The sequence below is a fragment of the Lactuca saligna genome, chromosome 7, assembly GCF_052625555.1.
Source record: "Lactuca saligna cultivar CGN05327 chromosome 7, ASM5262555v1, whole genome shotgun sequence".
NCBI classification, from domain to species: domain Eukaryota; kingdom Viridiplantae; phylum Streptophyta; class Magnoliopsida; order Asterales; family Asteraceae; genus Lactuca; species Lactuca saligna.
Window position 1 is genome coordinate 32551263 of NC_136423.1, and position 16247 is coordinate 32567509.

The 16247-nt window shown below is 35.4% G+C and overlaps 1 long non-coding RNA gene and 1 pseudogene across 1 annotated transcript; one reads left to right on the forward strand and one right to left on the reverse strand.

Moving 5' to 3' along the window:
- Positions 1–9330: 9330 nt before the first annotated feature.
- On the reverse strand, positions 9331–12911 carry LOC145006812 (zinc finger protein BRUTUS-like; annotated as a pseudogene).
- Positions 12912–14992: 2081 nt separating this feature from the next.
- Positions 14993–15989, forward strand: LOC145006430 (uncharacterized). The gene is made up of 3 exons (XR_013662899.1): positions 14993–15057; positions 15190–15402; positions 15497–15989. It is a non-coding gene; the product is annotated as an uncharacterized LOC145006430 (long non-coding RNA).
- The last annotated feature ends 258 nt before the right edge of the window (positions 15990–16247 follow it).

A 16247-nucleotide genomic window follows, 5' to 3' on the forward strand; every position in this document is an offset into this window, starting at 1 on the left:
ACGAAAGAAACCGCCAAATCCATTTAAAAAGAATAGCGTAGGTTAGAGAAAAAAAGACTATTAACCTTGAGACCACCATATTGTTTTTTGAGCCAATACATTCTTCCATTTAACCCAATTCATTTCATGTTCTTCCCAATCCCCAAGAAAAGAACATTACGAAAGGATTCTAAACGGTTAACAACAAATTGCGAAGCTCAAAAAATAGACATAAAGTACGTTAGGGTAGCACCCAAAACTAACTTATGTAACATCAGTTTCCCCTACCGAAGGAGTTTTATCCCTCCAATTTGAAAGTTTAGAAGTAAATTTCAGGATCATATCGTCCTATGAAGCAATCCAATACATATTACCAACCACTATGTGACCTAAATAATATAACAAAGTTTTACTAGGAAGGTAACCAATAGAAACTGTCACATCCTCCACTACCAAAAACTAAACTCCAAAACCTATCATGGTATTCTTGTACACGTTAATCATGAGGCCAGAAGGTAAGGAAAAACAATGAAGATGTAACGACCCAAAAACTATAAGGTAAAATTTTCATTTTAATTCAACCAGAAATTCCAATTATCCTTTTTTCCAATCATTCTAAAAACAATTCAGAATAAAAAAGTTATCAAAGTACAATCCCAAAATCATATAGTTGTGGAAACATGGGTGGACGCGCTGCGATCAAGCTGAACCCTTCTTTTCAAAACGGAAGTACCTGAAATCATAACCATAAAAATGATAAACACAAAGCTTAGTGGGTTCCCCAAAATACCACATACCATACATACCGTTGGGCCTAGCTGTAACTCCCATAAAAATCATGCCAAATTTAAACTTTTAAAAATGTATCAAAACCGTTAATCATTACAAAACTTGTTTTCAAAATAGTATGATATTAAAGTATCCTAGAAAAAAAGACATAAACATGAGGAGTTGTACGATCACGCCTTTGACTTCACTCGATCGTCTGATGTACATGAAACAAAAACTGAAACTATAAGCCCAAAGCTTAATGAGTTCCCCCAAAATACTGATACACTACAACTAACACATATACAAATAACAACATGTACTGGGTTCACAGCTTTACAAACTGGATTACCCCTAGGCCCACAGTGTGAGTCTGGATTGCCTTTCGAGCCTATAACTCACATCTGGGTTGCCACTGAGCCCATAGTACGAGTCTGGTATGCCCTACCCGGCCCTCAATTCGTATCTGGAATGCTCTCGAGCTCACAGTACGAGTCTGCATGCCCTACCCGACCCTCAGCTTGTATCTGGAATGCTCCCAAGTCCTCCGTATGAGTCTGGCATGCCCCGCTCGGCCCTTAGCTCATATTTGGAATACTCTTGAGTCCTCAGTGTGAGTCTGGCATGCCCCATGTGTTATAGTGATCTACACGCCGAGTCCAAGAACGGACTTGACGAGTTGGAGCTGACAGATGAAACTTTAAATCACAGGGTTTCACACCCTACTCAAAGAATCATTGGCCTTCCCTAGCCTCCCTTTACAGCTTCTTGGCACCCTTAAACCCTAATTGTGTGTGTGTATGTTTGTTTCTTTGGTGTGATAGAGATTTGAAGAGAGATCTTGGTGAGGAACACTTAGGGAAACAAGTAAATCAAAGCTAAGAACTCGTGGGAAGCAAGGATATACATCAATTGACATTCTATGGAAGGTATTAAGCTGTCTGTTTGGCTCATCTCATCTTTAATATACATCAATTGACATTCTCTGGAAGGTATGCAGTATGCAGTATATGTGTTTATGTTCTATGTTATGCTTATGTTATGTCATGTTGAATCAGTTTCAGACTTCGGTCCGATGCAGTAGTAGTATGTTTTATGTCTTCGTGACTCAGGTAGGATTATGTGTTATGTGTTCTGGACTATAGTTCGATGCAGTATGCAGTATGTGTGTTTATGTTCTATGTTATGCTTATGCTATGCCATGTTCAGTCAGTTCTGGACTTCGGTCCGATGCAGTTTCCAGAATTCGGTCTGATGTAGAGGGTAAGGCCCTGGTTAGTTCTGGACTTCAGTCCGATGTAGATTCCGGACTTCGGTCCGATGCAGAGGGCAAGGCCCTAGTAGTTCCGAACTTCGGACCGATGCAGTTTCCGGACTTTATCCCGATGCAGTGGGCAAGGCCCAGTATGTGCTTATATGTTATTGTATGGTGTGTAGTAGTTTGGGGGAGCTCACTAAGCTTCGTGCTTACAGTTTCAGTCTTGGTTTCAGGTACACAGTTTTCAAAAGAGGAGCTCGAGAAGATTGCAGTGCACATACCATCCGTTCAGCCTAGGATGTTTATACTCTGATATATTTTGATAATTGTTATGATATTTTGAGAAACATTGGTTATGGTTTTTATAAGATGTTCGATAACTATGGTTTTATTATTAATTTAAAACAAAATTTTTAGACTGTTTTCTTGGGATGTTACAAGGGGTAAAATGGTTATTTTAGACCAAGCATGGATTATGGATCTCGGTTTGGGAATCCAATTGATAATTGGGTGTTATTTTAGTGTTGATAGATCGGCAATGCATCAACGTAGCAGCTAGGATTTTCTTTCAGTAAGCTTCTGCATTCGAGGTGGGTCTCCCTTCGTAGAATCCGTGGGTCGAAGGCACCAAGGCCGACCCACTAGTATTATTATGGCTTAATAATTGTCTTTGTGATAATTATTAAGGCTATATGTATTGTTTGATGTTTATGTGAGATATTCATGATTTTATATGGTAGTGGTACGGGGTGAGATAGACCCCATAATCGGTTGGAATAAACCGGAGGGTCGGTCGAGCACCCAGATATATCTGATAAAGTGATAAGGGTAGGTTGGGCACCTTGATATGCCTGACATGGGTAGGTCGAGCACTTAGATATGCTCGGCAGTATCCGGTTGAAACAGACTAAAGGCATAGGTCGAGCACCCATATATGCCTGACAATATGTTTGCATTATATATGCTGTTTGGGGAACTCACTTAGCTTTGTGCTTACATTTTTCAGTTTATGTTTCAGGTACTCCAGTTTTCAAATGAAAGAGCTCGGGGCGATCGCAGCGTATACACCTGTGTTTTCCGCTATACGTGATTTTGGGATTCAACTATGATAATTGTGTTACTTAGAAATGTTTTTAAATGTTTGGGTCAAGTCATAGCTATGTTTTGATTAGAATAAAAATGAAAATTTTATTCTTGATTTTTGGGATGTTACAGAGGGTCCGATTGTGTATGTTTTACATGGGTTAGGTCCGATTAGGTATGTTTTATATGGGTTGGGCCCAATTATGTATCTTTTATAAGGGTTACGCCCGATTATATGGGTTAGGCCAGAATAATATGGGTTGGGACCGGATGATACGGGTTGCTACCGAATGATATGGGTTGGGCCATCACATGTATGTTTGGCTGGGCCCATTCTTATTTGATATATAGTATTTTGGGAGAACTCAGTAAGCCATGTACTTACGGTTTATATTTCAAATGTTTTCAGGTACTTTTTGTTTCAAAAGGAAGGGTTCGGCTTGATCGCATTGCATCCCTTGAAGATTTATTTTGCATTAACTGTTTATGATTTTATTCTGATTTTTTTAGAATACTTTTACTCTGATCGTTTTTGAAAAAAAGAAACGAATGATTTGGACTTATTTTAAAATGAAATTTTTACTCGGTATTTGTAGGACGTTATAGATGATTTGAGAGATTTATCCTTATTTTTTCTTATTTAAATATATTTATTTTTATAAATATATGATCAGTTATTATAAAGAAATATTAGTATAAAAATACTACTATTTTGTTATTTTGTTTTAAAAATATAAGTATGTAGTTTGAGTAAAAGTTAAAAGTATATTTCTATTTTGATTTCAGAATACAAATAAATTTTTGTCTTCAATTAAAAAAAATCGATGCAAACTATTGATTTTAAAAATATTAACTGAAATACAACAAAATAAAATTCAACTAATTCGTCTAATTGGTATGGTTAAAAGTTAAATATGTATAAAACACGATAAGTTTTTTTTTATTTTTTTTAATAAAGTTATTTAGTGTATCAAATTTTGAACATACTCTTTATATAAAAGATATAAATTTATCAATGCAAAATAAAAAACTTTTGTTAGCTAATAATAAAAAAACCTCTTTTTTCACCTACAACATCCTAACATAACTAACCATATTAAGATATTAAGATACATCTCTCAAATTCTATCATGTAAGAACTAAAAATAAACAAAAATTATGTTTCTATAATTTAGGCAAAGAAAATATAAAATAAAAATATTTAAGTATGTATTTTAGTATAACTATTTTAGATAAAGTTTAGATAGCATATATTAAATAAAATGTATCTCCATGGTGATTAAAGTTCTATTTTTATTTATATAAATACTACATTTTATATGTTTTAGTTTAAGGTAATTACACGAATCGTTTCTCGTGCAAGTGACAAAAGACATGTTCGGTTTTTAATTTCAAAAATTAACTTGAACCGTCCTTCATTTGTTTAAAACCTGCACATTTAATATAAATACTACATTTTATATGTTTTAGTTTATTGACTTTTTTATTTTATTTATGATAATCAATGCAAAATAAAATAGATTTTTTAAAATATTTTTTTTTTATAAATGTTTCTTATACGGATATGGGGAGTTAACGTCTCTCTCTTTCTCTCTCTCTCATACATAATGATCATGTAACTTTTGATTTAATAATAATAAAATACCTAGAAAAGAAAGAAAATTAGAAAATAAATACAATAATGACAAGATAGTCATTTCAATTTTACGTGAAACCAAATCAACCACAATTTTTTTTTGGAAAAGACTATGTTTCTCAATTTGAAATTTAAAGTGTTAAATCTCTAAAAAAAATGCAAACAAAAAATATTATTTTTGCATTTTGTCTAAATATAAACAAATCGTATGATAAGATTCCATAGTAAAAAAAAGATTGAAAAGTTGGAGGTGTAATATATACCATTGATTTGTGTCGGAGGATCTTAAATAATGGTGGATTGACGTTGATGAGTAACTTCTATGCATTGGGCTGGATGGAGTGGGAGCAGGGAAGAGTCGTAGGGGGGTTCCCGCCCGGCGGAACACCGCACCGTCGGCGCGGAGAACGGTGGTGCGGGAATGGGTGAGGGAAACTTCTCCCGCGTTCTCTCTACTGCTGTGATTGGGTGTTATTTTTTATTTTTTATTTTTTATTTTGATATTCAACATTATTCAACGGTAAAAAAAGTTTTATAATTTTTTTAGGGGCTGCAACATAATGGATTTAAATCTAATTTTTTTTTTTTTTTTTTATAACCTTTTTAGTCATCTATAAATACACTACTATTAACCATCAAACAAAATTCACACAAATCTTCTACTCTCTCTTCACTTTCTTCTCATAAAAAAAAAAAAAAATAATAATCCCGAAAATCAAACCTTACTTTCCGATCGAAGGAAAAAAAAACCATGGTTCGAATATAAACATCGCTTCTCGAAACATTTTTGCTATCGATTCATCACCACAAGGAGTTTATCGCCCCCAACTCGATGCTCACATTCAATCCCCAATACAACTCCAATACCAAACTGTTGAACAATATTACCCGATGCAAATGTTTCGCCGCAAATGTTTTCAAACTCAAACCCAATCCCACCAACAACGCCAACTTGTCGACGAGTTGGATGACTCGGAAGAAGAAGAGATGATTCCCGAAACTCAACCCACACCACCCCCACAAAGACGTAAAGGGAGAAAACAAGCGCCACTACAAGAAATATCGATATTAGTGGCGACACCTTTAGCGTTGACACCAGCTATTAGCGGCGACATGTAATTAACGCGTTAAATGTCGCCGTTAATAGTTGGTGTCATCGCTAATGATGCTACATCGTCGATCCGCATCAAATCAACCAAGTCCGTTCGATCTGCTTTTCATCCAATGGTGGGAAATGAGGAAAAAGGGTGCTGTGTTTTCCCTCTAAGGGTGTCGCCACTAATAACCTATTATCGCCACTAAAACCCTAGCATCGCCGCTAATACGCGTCGCTGCTAATACTCATTGCAGATAACCCCCCCACTGCGTCACTTTCCTGTTGGTTCTGCTTCCTTTCACTCTTCCAATGATTATCGGTGACTTCACTTCCGACGATTACCTCGTTTGCGCCACAAGACTCGTCTCCGGCAGCCATTACCGCCGGCCACTAGTGGAGCTCCATTATTACCGGCGACCACACTCATTTCCGACGACAAAAGTTCGATTTAAGGTCCGATTTCTTCCCTATTTTCTATTCAACTTCTGTTTTGGAGTTTTGTTTACTGGTTTTAAGTGTTTAATTTAATGTTTTTTGAATCCTTGTCGGAAAATTTACTTATGCCGAATCTGTTGCCGAAATTGTTGCCGGAAAACTGGATTTTTTATCGGAAAATCGCTAAATTACACTAGCACAGGTTCCTTTTCTTGACTTTTGAATTTATATATTTGATTTGTATGTTTTTGTATGTTATTTGTATGGTTATTATTTGGAATTTGGAATGAATTGTCGCCGGAATTGTGTTTGTGTGTTATTTATATGTTTTTGTGTGTTATTTATATGGTTATTATTTGGAATTAGGTTGCTATAACAAAAAATAAGTATGATGTTATAATGAATATGTGTAGGAAAATGTTTATATGTATTTGTATGTATAATGTGTGTATTTATGTATGTAATGTGTGAAAAACAAAGCGTGTCTATTACAAAGAGTAATTTTCAAATCAAATTTAATATTTATGTCGTATTTTAATTTTAAAATTATTCATAATCATAAATTTTTTTTGTAAAACTATTAAATTAAATTTTATATTATTAATTTAGATATTAAATATAGTTATTCATAATCATAAATTGTTTTATAACTAACTTTTATTCATATTGTATTTCTATATTGTACATCTTTTAATTTTATAGGCTAAAAATGCGGTTTACATGGACGATATTCTTTGTTACGATGACCGATATTATGGGCCTAGGTCACGGAGATGATGGAGCTAGGTACTAGGTATCCACCATCTCCAGGAGGCTTTGGTCACGGGTAAGATGAACAAGTTGATATGTTTTATTATGATATATTTATTAGCTATTTTAATTAATTTATTATAAGTTATCGTGACTAATATTCTTAATTGTATTATTTCAGTCGAGCTTCCAAAGAAAAGAAGGGGTTTGTCAAAGAATATAGAGCTAGGAAAGTGGATAAGGGCAAACAAGGGAAAGATTGTGGATTTGAATTTTGACTGGGAGATCACATATTCCCTTGTCGGGAAGCCTGCCAATTGGTTCACACATGAAATTGGGAGGTATTTGTGGAATAACGTCCCTTTAAACGTATCTAGTTGGGACAATGTTTCTCCCGCGTTAAGGAATGCGACGGTTGTGCATATAAATGTAACTTGCATAATATTTTAAGTTTCATTGTGATTGTTATTTAATTAACTAAATTTTTTGTATTTGTAGAATAAGTTTGATTTGGCTAAGGTTAACATGGATCCGGAGCGTGCACAATTATTGCGGAGCATTGATTCGAGTCTTGCAAAAGTTTACAGAGGCCGAAAAAGAAAAGCCCATTCTTATTTTAAGGATATCGGGGGGCCTGCAGATATCCCAATGGCACTAAACAACCCCCCCCCCCCCCAATGGTATGTCACCAAAAAATTGGACGAAGGCAGTCGAACATTTTCAATCGCCCGAATTTTTAAGTCGTTCGGCGTCAAACAAAGAAGTCTGTGCGAAACAACTGGTTGTAAAAAGATGGGGGTCGAGCTCGTACAGTAATGCATGTTTCAGAGAAGTAAGTTATGATATATTTAAATGTTTATTTAAAGTATAATAAATCTATTTTTTGTTAAATAGGATATGACTCGAATCGAAGCATTCCGTAAGGCTAATTCCAATCGCCAAGGAGTGTTTTATAGTCCTGCAGTCGAGCAACAATACGTAAGTGGTTAATTTGTATTTTCATATAAGTGTTTATATCGTCATGGGTATCTAGTAATCTATTTTTATGATGTTTCTCATTTTTTGAAAATACAGAATGCTTTACTTCAGGACATCAATCAACAAACCCAAAATTCTTCTTCAGCAAGCAGTCTAACGCCAAGTGATACAAGAAAATGTTTTGAAAAAATATTGGGTGTTCGACGCGGACATATTAGAGGCATTGGGCATAAACCCCCTACCGTTGTGTCTATGTACGATCAAGAACAACTGATGACACAAGAACCACCACAATTACAGGAAATTGTTTGTTTAAGTTGAAAACTATAATGCTATAATGTTATAATGATATGCTGATAGTTTTTGAAAAGTATAATACTATTATGATATATTGGTAATATATTTTGATTATAGATGGAAATGTTGCAAACGATACTGAAGGACCCGACATGTTCTGCGGTATTAGAAGAGTGGTTTCGTTCATTGCCACCACCAAATAATGAAGGAAATGATGAGAGTGATGGCGATGAGTAGGAATTTTAGGATTTTACACTACTAGAAAAACAACCTTTTACGACGCTCATTGCGCGTCGTAAAAGGCTCAGACGACGCGCAAATGCGCGTCAAGGAAGGCCCTGTCATAAAGAGAGACGACGCGCTTTTGCGTGTCGTCTATAGACGATGCGCATTTACGACGCTCATTTACGACGCACAATTACGACTCGCGTTTATGACACGCAATGCGTATTAAGGAAGGCCCTGTCATAAAGGAAGATGACACGCATTCGCGTGTCGTAACCTTATGACGCGTGTGTTAATGACACACAATGCGTATCATTAAAACCCCTGTCAAGAAAGGCCATGTCATAAATGAAGATGACACACATTTTTGCGTATCGTAATTTTTATTTTTCTTTTAAAAAAAAATTATTTATAGATTTACTATTTTTCAAATTAAATTTGCATTTCATGTCTCATAATAGAAAATAAAATACCATATACAAAAAATACAATCCATTACACAAAAGTTAATGTCATACAAAATACAAAATAAAATACAATAAATAAGAAAGATAATTCTTTGCACTAAAATGTCAAATACAAATAATCATTGCTAACTATATAACCTAGTACTACATTGTTATTAAAGAACATCATCATAACTCACTAAAGGTCTTGGAACAATGTTCTCATCATCAACTCTTACACCAACCTTGCTTTAGTAAATGACTTTCACGCAATCAATTTCAAACAATTATACAAATAATTATAGGAGGCATACAAGATATCGAAAAATTTATAAGATTATCCAACCAAAATAAAAAAACATAAAAAAAAACATACCTGTTATATGGCAGTGGCAGCAGGATTTCTCCGGGTTGGCATTAAAGGTGGTCTTCCGGTGGTGGCTGGTGGTCACCGAAAAACAACACATCAGTAAAAAAAACAAATCAAAGAATCCTTACCTGTTCTGTGGGCAGTGGCCACCAGATTTTTGGGGTGTTCAACAGTGGTCCTCCGGTGGTGGCTTGTGGTCGTCGGGGATATACTAGAACACATCAACAAACTTCAACAATTGTATACCAACAAGAAATTACTAACTGTAACTCTATATGGATGATTGCTTTTATGAGGATAAACCTCAGCACCAACAGAAAAGCACTCAACACATACATCAAAATCAGAGCAACAAGCACTCAACACAAAGAAGAGGACCTAACTTTAACTTCATGTAATTTTAGTTAATAATAGAAAAGAATCCTCTCCCTTTGTTACTTCCTTTTCCACAACCACTCCCTTTGTTTTTGCTTTTTCACCAACACCATAGTTCCCCCCTTTTCTTTCTTTCCACTTTTATCTGCAAACATTATTAAAGTTAAATAATAATAATAATAATAATAATAATAATAATAATAATAATAATAATAATTACCAACCCTTTTGCTTTCTCACTAAATATTCAGAGGTTCAGGGTTTTCAGGGAAAAATGATAATGACCTTTATCTTTATCTAAATTCACTCGATTGAATTTCCCTTTCTTTTTCTTACTTCAACTTGTGATACTTGCTAGAACAGAAGAAGCAATCTCATTGGCTCCATAACTAATTGAACTCAAGATTCCACTAGATGATGATCTACCAAGTCCTTTAACATATAAAGGGGATAAAATCAATTTTTAAAAAGGATGACCCCTCTGGTTGATCTATCACCTCAGTCCACCTTATAGCCCATTGGTGTAAAACTTGCCCAACTTGCTGTTATGAGTCTAAAGCAATATTCGGTAGAAAACTCAAGATTCAAATGAATCGTATTATGCACCTGGCTAGCTTGTTTAGCTATACATATAATTAAACAACTTTAAAAAGGTTACATAATGAGTGAACATACTGCCAACTGGCTATTAATTTTAAAGAGTATTGCATGTGTCGTGTAGTGTTAATTTAAACAAGAAAGAAATCAAGTGAAACTCCATCATATATATATATATATATATATATATATATATATATATATATATATAGAGAGAGAGAGAGAGAAAGAACCTGTTGTGCCTGAAGACAAGCATATTTCCAAAAATACCCTTGCACAACAAGGTGGATTGCAACCATTACTGGATTCCAAAAATGCCCTTGCAGGACAACAACCTGTTGTGCCTGGAGACAAGCATATTTTCCTTGGACGCCCTTTGCAAGCCCAAACGGAGAACAGGTTGAGAAGGGCAATATCGGAAGGAGGAGCTAACAAAAACCATGTGTTAAGAGTTAGAAACTTAGACTTCACAATGAAGAAATAAATAAACAATGGTTTGAGAAAAATTTGACAAAAATAGACAAACCTGCCATATGCATATTGTGGAGAAATGATTTTGATTCCTCTTTAGTAAGTGATCCAACTAACCATGGTAAAACACATTCAGTTACTCTAAAAGGCATTACACATAAACTTTGGTATAAGAGCTCTCGTTGTCTTTTAGGAGTAAAATGCTTGTGTGCAAGTGGGAGAACCTGAAATTGAAATCACATAAGGGCGTTATGGTAAATAAAAGTCATAAAAAGAAAGACTAGTGATTCACTATTTCACTCATTCACCTGAAGTTCTTCATTTTGAAATGTTTCTCAATGATGGACATGATATGATCAGCGTGTGAGCATAACTTTGAACAAAATTCAGATAAAGATGAATTTGCTCCATCTTTTTCTATGCTTTCAATCAAACATCTAAATTTTTCAAAGTCACTCTCTTCTTCTGTGTGTTCTTGGGCGAATGACAGCTCAACATCTACAGTAGGGAATATAACTTTATCTTCTTCAATAATGCATTCAAAAGGATAAAATTAATATCAAAGTATCAATGTTTCAATATGCAAACTTGTCAAATTCACGTGATTGCTACAGAAGGGTACCTATGGAATATGCAAACTTCTGGAATAAATTGGAGTCTTTTATTAAACGCGGATATATCTGAAAAGTCTCCAGATAACTGTATCCTTCTAGCTGTTTCAGCTATATCAATTAATTCTTTTATTATAGCTTTGTGCCAGTGTAATATTTCATCTACAGGGCGATCAGGTAGTGAATCTATGGAATCGTCAATTGACCTCAAGAAAGATTCTCGTTTTTTAGGTCTGGAAGATAAACATGGACAATAATGCCCTTCCTCACACTCTTCAGAGCTTTTTCGCTTTTTAAAACCATTTGTACCATCCATCCACATGAATATAATATTAAATTAGTATAAGAAGTAATTTGTCAAATAGGAACGAGAAAATGAGTAAAAGATGAACATGGATAAAAATACCCTTGCTCACCTGTTGAAGTAGCTTTTCTTATGGGATTACTTTGCATAAACAATTATGCATCTCATGGCGTTCTTCAGAAAATACAGAAGCTGAAAGCCATGGAAGAAACTCTGCCATCATGTTTATAGGAATGCTGCATAAAAATTGCCAAACTAACGAAGCTTGTTCCTCAAATGAAAATTTCTCAACGAGCAAGGGGAACACCTAAAATGAGAATTAACAATTTTTTTGTTTGAGTATTGAGATAATAACATGATTCTTGGATAAACTTGTTAGACATTATTACCTGTTCTTCTTCTTTGGACATGTGTTGATTGATTGATGTTTGAAGGGCACCTGTGCAGGATGCTAATTCTCTTTTGAAGCTTTCTTCATTTTGCATGTCTGAATCCAGTAATGTGAACAGTTGATCAAAGATGACACTTTCGCCCTCGTGTTCAAGAGAATACATTCTAGCCATGTTCTTGACACGGTCGTCTAAGGCTGGAAAAATAACCTGAAAGTACGAAAGAAATAAACATGTTACAAATCTTATGCAGCATAGCACCATATCATTTTAGAATGAAGCCACTGATAAGAAAATTAGTAGGATTATTATGTGAAAGTGCAATTCTTCTGTAGTAGCTGGAATATCCCCTGAACACAATATTTCGAACATAACCAAGTTAACATACAAAAACCCTAACAACTTACACATCCATGAAATCAATAATAGATGTGCAAATCGCAAAAACATAATCTTCCCTGAATTCATTGAATCTTCTAAGTTTCTATTCACTGATATTGCATTCTTGAGGTCAACAGAAGGCATCAAATTCGAATCTTGACTTGTGTTCATATGATGAATAAACATATAAGCAAACTCAAAGAAGACGATGATAAATGGAAGGAGAAGAGGGGTGATGGTTGAGTACACGAGTCCAAGAAAGTGTAATCGAGGCTCGGTTACAGGCCAAAGCAATGAACCAAGATCCGTGGTTTCCTCTGTCTTCGCCGGGATGGTGACTGATTCAAGAACTCTTTTAGTTGCTGAAGCGCGGTTCCAGTTATGATGCTTCTGGGAAACACGTTGAGATGTAAAAAAAGATGAAAGAGATTAGAATGTCACATACGAAGATACTTCCTCCATATGGAGCCTAAATAGAATTTGGATCAAAGAGATTAGAAGGTCGCATACAAATAGTATACAGCAAAGAATAATTTGATTTATTACCGATAGATCTTTGAGGAGGTGAAGTGTGAAGAAAGCTGTGGGGGCTAGGTTTCCTTTATGATTCTAGGGTTTGATGAATTGTGTTAATCGAACGATACATCCTAGGAGATAACTGATTGCTCTTTCATGGGACTTTCTTTGAGAATTTTAACAAATAACGAGCATACACCGGTGTTCAACACTCTCATGATTACGACTAAGCAATCCGATTGCAGACGCAGTGTTCTCCTGACCTTCTGGAGATTGAGAAATGAACGAGAAGAAAATGTAGAGAGAGAGAAAAAAAGTCTGAGAACCATTTGAAGAAGTTAACGAATTCAGATGAGAAATTAGGGCTCCTATGAAGTTGTATCTCTTCCGTCGAGAACCCCTATGGGTTTGATCTGTTCAAAAGACGGGATTATATTGCGATTTTGTTGTGGGAAAAAAGAGGATTGGTGATGCTATTAGGGTTTTTTTGGGTATCATAGTGAGAAAGATAGAGAGAGAAGAGAGATGGAAATAAGGCAGAGGGAAACAATGGCGGTCTTTCAAACTTTTGGGATTTTCGTTTCCCCCCAGCTGCAAAAGAAAAGAACGCGCCTTTCATTAAAAAAATATAAAGTGACATTTCTAGACGACACCCATTTTAAAATAAGTGCCCTCCGTGTTTTTTTTTTTTTTTGTTCGACATTAATTTTAGGGTACGCATAAAAGCGTGTCCACTATCCTTCAAATTTTAGAAGAGATAACATTATTTTTAGGGCACACGCTTTTGCGTATCTTAAATCACCGCGTGTCATTGTTTGCGCGTCATTAAAGGGCTATTTTCTAGTAGTGTTATGAAATGTTTGTTTAGAAGAATACTTTAATTAGGTTGTATAAAATAATATTTTTGATTGTGGATTAATATTTTATAATTGTTATATTGTTTTTGGTTGTGTATGAGTTAAATATAACTGATTTTATAAAATTGTAGATTTATATTCAATAAAATTGTAACAAAAAAAAATGAAAAGGGTCTTTTGCAGCGACGCTTTTAACAGCGACATATAATTATTAGCAGCAACAGGTTTTTAGCAGCGAAATGTAAGTATAAGCGGCGACAAGAAGGACATTAGCAACAAAACATTAGCGGCGACGTGTCGCCACTAATATTTTTAGCGGCAACAAACCTACTCTTTTGCGGCGACGGCTGTCGCCGCTAATACCCGTATATCTTGTAGTGCGTGCGAGGGTGTCGCACAACCGGGAAGACAAAACCCTACTGTATGGCTTCCACACGAAGAGCTAGTTTTGGTCAAAGCTTAGGCTGACATTTCTGAAGATTCGATATAAAGAAACGCACAACCGGGAGAATATTTTTGGTTTCACATTTTAGAACGGTTTCGAGAGGAGCTAGAAAAAGACGGAGAGAAAGGGAAAAGGGACTTCTTCGGGTGCATCTGATTTCAGCAGGGACATTGACGAAATGCAGACAATAACATCGTCGTTTGATCGATATAATCTTAATTTCTCCGAACGTTTGAAGTTCGACATAGAAAAAGAAAAAACAAGGAAAAAAGAGCGGGCGGAGAGACAAATTAATCGTGCATAGGAGCACCTTTTTTTTTTTAACAGCAAAAGTGTAATAAAAAGTCTGCAAAACGCCTAACAAGACATGGAAACAGAAGCAAAGATACAAAAGTTTTGACCCTTGTTTATCAAATATCAATGTGTTAGGTACTAATTATTGTTTTATGTCTGCTTGAGTGCTTGTAATTACTGCACGAGGAAATATAAGACGATCACACCTAGACTCCTTACACATGCATCATGTGAGTTTTTAATCAAACGCTTTATTTTGAAAATATTTTGTATCAATCGGATTAATTATTTTTTCAACAACCATCTCTAGCTTTTAGGAATTGGAAAACGTGAATCTCGAGAAATGTTTTAGACATGCCACCTCACCTCGTTCTAACTCCACCATTCAATTATAAACCCCAAGCTATTCAATTATACAACCCCAAGCTGGTGTCTATATATAGTCAACCACTTAACGGACTAGACGTACAACTTCAGTTCCACACTAACCAAAATGGTACATACTTTCACCATATTCTGAGAGTTTGTTATCCATATTTGAATAGGGAATGTGAGGTTTACATCGTTTCTTCATTGCTAAAGTTCTTTCATCTCTTTTAGTAATATTTTATTCTGGATCCATATGCAGGCAGCCAATGCAGAATGTGTATGGGGTACACCTTGGGGAGGAAAGGGTGGATCACGTACCTGGGAATTCATAATACCTGATGGTTCAACACTTACCAAGATAGCTTTAAGCAGTGGAGACGCTTTAGATTTCATCCGCTTCACTTACAAGGATGGGTATGGCCGTACCCATACTTCTGAAAAATTCGGTGGCGATGGTGGCATACCTCATATGGTAAGCTTGTAATTCAACTGTCATGTATACAAGTATCGAAGTTAGGTTCTTATTTTATAATATAGCAGTCATGATATTTATATTTGGGTTTCAGATCATCTTCGATGACAATGAGTATCTCATCGGGATTAGTGGGCGTGTCGGATCATTTGGTGACCACACCGTGATTACGTCAGTGACTTTCCGGACCAACATCAGAACTTATGGGGAATACGGCACAAACCCCGGGACTGATTTCTCATTTGGGGTCACACGCGGTAAGTTTTCGGGATTCTATGGAAAGTGTGGCAGTGTCGTCGACTCTTTGGGTGTCATTCTTCAGGCGTGACATGATATATATGACAGCATGCATGCATGTTGTGTTTGAAGGAAACAAATGTTAGATGGTCGGTCGTACGTCATTTTGGTTTCTAAATTTGGTAATCCTATATATGTATTTTATATGTTTTAAGATCGTATCTAGTTTCTTCAGATGTGAAACTAATAAAATAAGGTAGCATACCAAGTCAAGTTCAATAAGCATGTGCACGTACATTTACGTTTCTCATGTACCCCTTAAGCTTTTAGCTTCTAAATGGATTTTTCTAGCTTTCTTCTTTGCTAATACTTCCACCATAAATTTGTTTGGTTTTAGTTTCTAGCTAGCTAGTGTTGATTTCTTTTTTTTTTTTGTTCACACAATAATTTTTTCTTAGAGACAGATCCATATCTTTTGGAGTATTTGATGAGAACTCCAATTTATCCTTTCATACATGTAACCATATAAGGAAAAATCAACATACAAGTGAGCTGTGTCGCTCAATGGAATCTATGGGTTTAATTAAGTCACTACAAAATTGACCTAT